Below are 9,362 nucleotides of genomic sequence, written 5' to 3' on the forward strand. Positions count from 1 at the left end.
TTTTTTTCAAAGGACAAAGTGCAATGTTCTCTTTTTCATTTCTCTTTTTCCCGTCATGGTCAATGGTCTATAAACATTTCGTTACATGAATAACCAGCAGGACAAAAAAGACAAAAAATGGGGGGGAAAAGTACACACATGAAGAAGTGCCGGTGAGAAGGAAAACCGTCTCCCAAAGAATTTTCTGCAACACCTCAAAGGATGCAACGTCCATGGGCCCAGCGTAGGCTTCAGCTTTGTTTGCCTCTCTTCTCTCCCCCCCCCCCCTTAAATGTAAACCACAAAATGCAATCTGTAGCATGTATTCTTGTTCCTGGAGGGCGGGATGGACAGAGACTCGCAAAGGAAGTGGGGTGATCCAGTAGTACGAGCCCAACTTCGTTTAAATACAAAATGGCAAAGCTATCTTCCTCCTTCCCTCTCTCTCTCTCTCTCCACTTGCCAGCCGTAGCTATTTGTTGCACTACTACCCTTCCCCCCCCCCCTTTGATGGGTGGGCTTGTAGCTTGTGTCAGGCACACCCAGATTCTGTAGCTGGCCTGCTCAGCCCCTGCCTCTGCCCTGGTTTCCTTTCTACCTGTGCTGACAGTAGTGTTCCAGTCCTAGCTGTCGTGGTTTTGTGGCCATGCGTGTGGGGCATTGACAATCTCGTATGGGAAACAGGAAATCTGGGACTGCGTTGTCAGAAGCCTCTTGTGAATAGAGGATGCGCAGTGTAGGTATGTTTACCCCCTCCCTACGGGGTGGCAAGGTGGGGGTGTGTGGGCTGGCTTCCCCTCCCCTCCAAATTTAGTTGAGCAATACTGCACTAATGAATTGAACTGGAATTGCTTGCAACCACTGTCTGCAGTACTTTAAAAAATGCCGTTCTTTCAGTTCCCCTGTAGTCCATATAGTGGACGCACGTTTCAGCAAAGGGGTTTGGTCTTGGTCTTACAGGGCAAGCACAGTTCATGGTGGCTCTTTTGCACAAGCAGGAATCTGAGGAGTCCCTGGCTAGCACAGGAAAAGAGGAGTGGGGCAGTCAGGAGGGCTCATACTGGCTGTAGCAAGATTATTTTTCAGTTTTCGATCCTTAAAGCAGAAGGAACTTCGTAGCACGCCATCTCACGGTCTCTGAAATGGCTGGTTCGGTTTTTTGTTTGCACTGGTTATTGATGCCCAACTTCCATGTCTACTGGCGAGAATGACACCTGACCGTAAGATTTGGCATAACCCCTTCCTTTTTAAAATACTTCCATTTCCTATCGGTTTGGACAATTTTCAATCCACGTTCAAGGAGAGTAAATGGCAATTGTCTTAGATTTGCAAGCATATCCTCGTGTGTCTTTATAAAAGTCCCAATTGAAGAGAGGGGCTTCAGGACTGTAGCACCTCCGGCCTATTTACTCTCTCTGTTTAGTCTAAAACTCATTAAGGACCCATTTTTCTGTTCTCCTCCCAACTTGTGCCTTAACTGTCCCATTTGCTCCTGTCATCACCTGGCTTTATGACAGAGCAGTGGGAATCTCTTCCAAATAAACTGTGCTTGAGTTTCCTTTACAGCTGACTCCTGATATTAAAATGTCAGTCTGACATTCTTACATGTTTGTCCCATATAAAACTGCCCTGCAGCATTGAAGCAGTATTCCTGTTTAGAAGGACCTGTTATGTACTTGTAGGGTTTGCTAAAATGTCAATGGACCTCATAGCTTCTGTGATTCAATAGTAGGGTGTATTCCTGCAGCTCCCCTCTGGGGAACACAGCCCTGCAGAAGGTCAGCATGAGGAAGCCGGTCTCATGGAAAGTTGAAGCCTTAGTTGATTTCAGGGAAAAGCCACTTCCTCCAATGGGGAGCAAGTTCCAGATTTTCATCCCAGTTTAATGTTGTTCCTTAGGGTTGAACTAGACTTGGGGCAGGCAGCCAGGATCTTCATTGAAGTGTGGCAGAATAGTCCACGGAGGGCACAACTTGTCTGGCACCCTGCTTTTTTGGTGCAGCTGGAGGAGGGAAGAGTTTAGCAGTGTCCCATGCCTGCCCCAACCCTGGCTCTTCACACTCCCCCTGCCCCTCCTCTGCTTTGGGGCTGCTGGGCAGACCCAGGCCACCAAATTTCATAGCTTCTGTTGAATGCTTAGCTCCTTACATGAGCAGGTTCCAATCAGAAATGATAAGGAAAAAGGAGGCAAATCCAAATATCAGGTGCTTGTCCTTTCCTGGGAAAGGACACACAAAGCAATTATGGTTGCGCCCAGGTGTCTTATCCTAGTAAGCTCTTGGGTCCGGCCAAGAAGCAAATGCACACTAAACTCGTTTTGTTTCTCTTTACCAAATCATGTCCCTCTCTTCTGACTGGTTGACAGCTGTAGTCTCAGGACTGGCTTTCTCTTCCTTTCTCTGCTCCACTCTCCTGGCCAGATGGCATCAGCCAGCCGCTGCTGCCGTTTGCCTTGTTGCTGCTTTTGCTCTGTTAAAACACACCCTGAGCTTAAGAATCCCCGGTTGTCAAGGGACCCACTTTTTGACCTGCTTGTTGAGCACTTTATCCAAGGGGTAGTGATCATTGGTTCCTGTTTAATCCATTTATGCTGCTGGCTTTATATTACCGTTTGTGGGGTGATGCAAAGATGAGCAGCAAAGAACATAGGCTTTTCCCTCCTCCTCCGTCAACCAACCAATGAACAGAAAGATTCCAATCTGATTTGGTCCAGGGATGTCCTATTCCAAAACCAAACAAGAGCACAGCTTCTCTCTTAACGTTCACAGAAGCTAAGCTGAATTACGTGTGACATGTTCTGCAATTTCTTTTTATTTTACATGCATTTGCAAAGAAGCAGTTGGTCTATGGGGAATCACTCTTAGGAAGCTTATAACCTCTTGACTTTTTTTTTATTAAATGTTATTAAAGAAAGATCAGTTGAAGAATCAGAGAAAATGTCATTTCACCCCCTTTCCAGACTCTGGTACCCCAGATGTTGATGGAACTGCCATTGATTTCAGCCAGGGCCTGGGGCCCAGCCTATCTAAGGAGCAAGAAGTAAATTTGTTTTGCCATTTTAAACACAGGTCAATGGAGCTGTGATCTTAAAGCAGCCTCCTTTCCCAGATGATATTTATTTAGAATTATAATTAATGTATTTAAATTGCCAATGTTCTATATGTCTAAGATACCATTATTTAATAATTTTGAAAGTTCCATTGACACTGGAGATGTGGACTGAAAGATTGATGACAATTTTATTTTTTAAGGGCGTTATCTCTTGCCCTCCCCCTCCTCCCTCCTTAGTTTCTTTATATATAAAAAAGAACTCTACATTAAAATTTATTATAGGGTGTTGTATCTCCCATTTGTAAATTACATTTTCTGCCCTGTATATTGGTGGTATTTCCAGGTTGATTTGTTAAATTCATGTGGGGTAATAAAATAAATATTAAATGAAACAGCATTTTTCTTGAGAGTCGGTGTGGAAATATTTTTAAGCCATTAACAGCTCCGGTATTGGTCTCCAAAAACAAAACGCCACCAGTGATGATATACTGGTAGGGTAGCAAGCTTCTGAACTGAATAGAATGCCAGCGCCTCAACTTTCAAAGAGAAGAATTCTGCATTGTTTCAATGTCTGGATCTCTGAAAATTCCAGTAACAGCAGTGCTGTCCAGAAAATACGCCACCAGAATCTTTCAAGAAAGCCCTGCACAGCTTGTACCCCTCTAAGCTGAATACAGTCCCTGCCCCAGCTACAAACAAAAGCTGACCTGAACTTTCTGTTTTGCTGCCTGTCTGACTTTCAGGCCAGTATTAGCCTCCAGTATCCTTGGGCAACTGCCATGACTCAAGTACCTAGTGTGGGCTCCATTGGAACTGATACCTGCATTGAGGTACTCCTTGGCAGAGTGCCCAGCATAAATAACATTACTTCAGGACACCAAACAGAGTCCCACTACTGTTTGGTGGGCCGACTGAAGGGCCCTGAGATGCAAAGGGGAGCTCTCAGATGGTACCATGTTGAAGGCTACAAGGTTCTAATCAGCCCTTTTATGTCACCAGGTAGTCCCAGAATTACAAATGAAGCTGGTTAATTTTTAGTGATCCTAATAGTGCAAGCTGGTAACTTCTTGACTTTGCTTGTGAAGTTGTTTTCAGCATTTCCTTGCTGAAACACTATTGGAAGCTAAAAACGTGGGTCTTTCTGGCGACTCTGCACTCTTAAAACGCAGAATATAAATCATGCATTTTTATGTTCCTGGCAATATAACGGTGGCAGCCTGAATCCTGGAGTGCAGACTAAAAGCCAATGGAGCTTGTTGGCTCTCAACTCCTGCATGGCTTTGGCTGGCAAAACAAAACCACCATTATATTTTACCCTCCACCTTCAGTATGTAATAGCACTCTCCTCATTATGTTTTAAGATTATCACGCTGTAATTTGTCTTCATAACACTTCCCCCCCCCCCCATTGTAAGACCACTAAAACCTGCAGCTGGGAGCTTCTTAATCTAGCCCAGCAACATTCTTCTTTCAATAGCCCCTCACCCATTTTTATTTCTTGTCCTAAGAAAGGTACAGTGGTACCTCGGATTACATACGCTGCAGGTTACAGACGCTTCAGGTTACAGACTCCGCTAACCCAGAAATATTACCTCAGGTTAAGAACTTTGCTTCAGGATGAAAACAGAAACCGTGCAGCGCCGGTGCGGTGGCAGCAGGAGGCCCCATTAGCTAAAGTGGTGCTTCAGGTTAAGAACAGTTTCAGGTTAAGAACAAACCTCCAGAACGAGTTAAGTTTTTTACCCAAGGTACCACTGTACTGGCATATTCTTACTCTGACAGATGCCCCCAATGTCTCTGAAATGCTACTTGTAGAAAAACATAATATCTTAAGGATGGGTACAATTCAAAAGGGTAGTTCTCCTAAACAATGAATTTTGATACGCTCCCATTCATTTCACAGGGGCTTCTGCAAGAGACAGCCCCTCTGCCTTATGCCTTAAAACACTAAGCATGAAGGTACAGTAACACAATACTGCAAAACATTCATAGCTGCCTTGTAGATCCATTTAGAACACGCCTGTGAGGTAGGTTAAGCTGAGAAATGGTGACTGGACCAAGTTCACCCGGTGAGCTTCATGGCTGAGTTGGGATTTGGACCCTGGTTTCCCAGATCGTAATCCAACATTAACCATTGATCCACAAGCCTAGGAAGAGGATCAGACAAAAAAACCCACCTACTAGACTCTAGTAGGAGCTAGAGCATGCTGATCTCTCAGCAGCCAACCTCTGGGAAGCTTGCAAACAAGATAGCCCTCTTCCAAGCAACTGGGAGAGAAGGGCACACCCACCTCCAACACAGAAGACTGGAAATACTATATAGCCATTGCTAAATTCCACAACTTTTATATACAACATTCAGCTTCACTGAATGGCCCCAGGTTTTACTATTATGTAATAGCAAGAAAAAAGACAAAATATATATCAAAGACACCAAAAAAGAGAAAAATTCCAGTAGCATCTTAGAGACCAACTAAGTTTGTTATTGGTATGAGCTTTTGTGTATGCACACTTCTTCAGATACCTTCAGATACTTCTTCAAGTATCTGAAGAAGTGTGCATGCACATGAAAGCTCATACCAATAACAAACTTAGTTGGTCTCTAAGGTGCTACTTGGAGCAGGAACCGGCAAGCCACTCCAGTATCCCTGCCAAGAAAACTCCATGGACAAAGACAACAGGCATATGAGTGCCTGGCGTGCTCTGGTCCATGGGGTCACGAAGAGTCCGACACGACTAAACAAAAACAAGGTCTACTGGAAGGATTTTTTTTTTAATTTTGTTTCGACTATGGCAGACCAACACAGCTACCTACCTGTACCAAAAGAGAGAAGAGCGCAAACCCAAAATCCCGAGAAGCAGCAGCACATACCTAAAGCAAATGCTGAATACAAACAACGTGTAAGAGCCAATCTGATTATAATATATAAGCAACACAAGGTAGCTATTTCAGGAGTGGAATTTGCTGTGGAGATGGAAGTTCAAATCCATGCTCTGCCATGAAGCATACTCTCTCTCTGCTAACCTCTCTCACAGGATTGCTGCAAAGATAAAACAGGATAACGCCGCCCCCCCCCAGCACCTCCGTGTACATCAGCCTAGGTTCTTTGGAGCAAGAAGAGATACGAATGCGATGAGGAATCTGATACCAGAACAAGAGCCAAAGGGAAATGAAATCAGTAAGACAACATGAAACACCGGTGCAAGACAAACCCTTGTATATTTTGCTGATGTGCCTGTAGGAGACTTGTTTGAATTGTGTAACTCAACTGTGCAGCCAGTTCAGAAAGAGACCCTGCCCTCCAAAAGATCATAATTTTATAACCTCTATCATGTTCTCCTTCCTTTTTTCTCTATAAAGTTAAAGGGACCCCTGACCATTAGGTCCAGTCGTGGCCGACTCTGGGGTTGCGGCGCTCATCTCGCTTTATTGGCCGAGGGAGCCGGAGTACAGCTTCCAGGTCATGTGGCCAGCATGACTAAGCCGCTTCTGGTGAACCAGAGCAGCACACAGAAACGCCGTTTACCTTCCTGCCGGAGCGGTACCTATTTATCTACTTGCACTTTGACGTGCTTTTGAACTGCTAGGTTAGCAGGAGCAGGGACCAAGCAACGGGAGCTCTCCCCGTTGCGGGGATTCAAACCGCCAACCTTCTGATCAGCAAGTCCTAGGCTCTGTGGTTTAACCCACAGCGCCACCCGTGTCCCTTTTTCTCTCTCTCTATACCAGTGTTTCCCAAACGTTTTTGGGCAACGGCACACCTGTTTACCGGAAAAAAATCTCGCGGCACACCACCATTAAAGCCCCGCCCCGTGACGTCAGCGCGCAGCGTCACGCCGGGAGGGACGCACAAAAGTGAAAGTTTTTTCCCTCCCCCTTGCCGGGGTGGGAGGAGGCAGCAGAGCGAGGGACTGAGGGACGGCGGCAGCTGAGGCGGCCACCCCTCGACGCCGTCCCAAAAGCCGCCAAAAAGCCCTAAAAAAAGAGGAGCAGCACAAAAAACACACCACACACGGGGGGCGTGTTCTAATTTGCTTCTAACTCCGGGTTAGAGCGCAGCACGTGGAGGATGGGTGGGGAAAGAGAGAGGAGGCGCACTGATAGAACGCCAGGCACGGGGGCCGCCAGGGAGAGCCAGCGCGCGCCCCACCCCGGACGCTCGCGGCCACCGCCATCCCTCCCTCCCAGGGAAGGCGGGATTAGAGCAAGCGCCCGGGCAGCAAGAAGCGCGCGCGCGCCGGCCCTGCCCTGGATCCCTCAGAACCGCCAGTCTCTGGGAAAGTGGGCTTGGCTTCAGAACTCTCAGGCAGCAGCACCCGCCGCCCGGCAAGGCTTCCCATTGGGAGGCGCGAATGCTTTAGTGGGCGGGGATTGGTGCAAATATAGGCAGGGCGGGCTGAGAGGAGGAGCCGCCGCCGAGGAGCAGCGACACCAGCAGCGTTTCCTCTCCCCCCTCCCCTCCCGTGTCAACAAGCGGGGCGCCTGCGCCGGGGGTTTGCGCGTCAGGCAGGCAGCCAGGCAGGCAGACGGCGAGAGCCCCGCGCTGGGCAGCCGCTGCTCGCCGCCGCCGCCCCGCGTCTCGCCGCCCGACTCGCCCGCCTCCCTCCCACGGCACACCAGCCGATGTCTCACGGCACAGTAGTGTGCCGCGGAACACCGGTTGGGAAACACTGCTCTATACAAAGACTCAAATGTTTTAACATAGGGGAGTTGCTCCAGGCCCTTGATTATTCTCGTTATAGAGCAAACAAATGGTTACAACACCCACCCTCAGCTCTTACTGCATAGTTTCCTACTTAGAGCATTAATGTTCAGGGCCATTAGGTTAACAGCAGGGGAGAAGCAGATAGCCAGCCACTGAGTGGGACACATTAAAAAAACTGCTGCCCCGCAAGCTGGCCCTAAGGCTTGCCTGCTTTTTGCATCCATAATCCATACTACATGTAATTTATTACCACTAACTGCCCCCAGGCCATATGTGAATACTACTGCCTTTAAAAAGTCTGTCCTTCTGCAACAATTAAAAAGCATAAAGTTAACAACGTAGTGTTCCACACCAAAAGATTTCCCAATAGTCTCATTTGTACCAAATGTTGGATACAGGTTGAAAGCAGAGCTATACAACAACTGTTCTTAATCTGCTTTTTCTGGCAAAGAGAGATCAGTATGCTGGACCCTTTTAGTGTGAAAGTCTCTCTCAGAACAAGAGCGCTGCAGCTGCATCTATATAATGCAAAATTGACATTCAAAACTCCACTTCAAAGCACCATGAAATCAGCCCTGCACATAAGCCAAAGAAGAAGAAAACCTCAACATTTAAGTACCTTTTATGAGTTCAAACAAAAGTCCTGTAACATGCATATGCTATACAGATGTAGCAGAGGCAGCTGGAGCAAAATTAATACAGGATTATGATTATGACATGGATACATCCATTTAAAAAGTTAATTGATTGCTTAAAGCTGATTGTGCATTTGGCAAAGTCTAGAATAGGCCGTTACTATGCAATACAGGACCTTAGAATCTCTCTTGTTCCTGGTGACATTGATATTTATTATAGTCAGAACTGGAGAATTTTTTTTAATCTCCTAACCCTTCAGCACCAGGCTGAATATTTCAGATTTCTAAGAACACCAATACTTCTTTTTCCAGTCCTGTGCACATCTGTTTTGACTTACCAAAAATTAGCACCAAATGCCAAAGAGGCCTTTGCCACCTTAGAGCCCTTCCAGCGTTCCAAACTACTGCATGCATTGAGAGCACCAAGCCTCCAGAAGCCCTAATAAATCCATTAGTCTCTAAAGGTGCCAGAGGACTCTTTAATTAAGGCTGAGATAATGGACAGCCTGCAGCAAGTTCTCAAGTTGGGTGAAGCCAGGATTTTCAAACCAGCCCTCCCACATTACAAATCCCTGATGATTCAGAGCAAATTTCCATAAGCTATGTTGCTGGTCTCCTTTGAGGACAGGAAGTTACGGCCCTTTCCCTCCATCTACTGGGGGAAAATGAACAGTACAGCTTCCTAGACATGAATCGTTCAAATGGTCTGAGATAAGCAGGGGAAACCAGCCCTCCAGCTCCCATCACGCCCAGTCAGCATGCTCGCTGGTCATGAAATAATGAGAGCTGGAGTGCAGTAATGGGAAGACCACAGGTTCCCCATCTCTGGTCCAAATGACTATATAATGCAGACACGCCACTGTCATCTGTTACTGCCATGTCATCACTCTTAACAGGAAACAGAGAGGTGCAGGAGGTCTCCTCCCCTTGAAATCTTTCTCTTCCCGCTGCTCATTACAAGAACTCCAACAAGTGTTTTTCTTCTAGAAAAA

The sequence above is a fragment of the Podarcis muralis genome, chromosome 9 (assembly GCF_964188315.1).
Source record: "Podarcis muralis chromosome 9, rPodMur119.hap1.1, whole genome shotgun sequence".
In the NCBI taxonomy this organism is placed as follows: Eukaryota; Metazoa; Chordata; class Lepidosauria; order Squamata; family Lacertidae; genus Podarcis; species Podarcis muralis.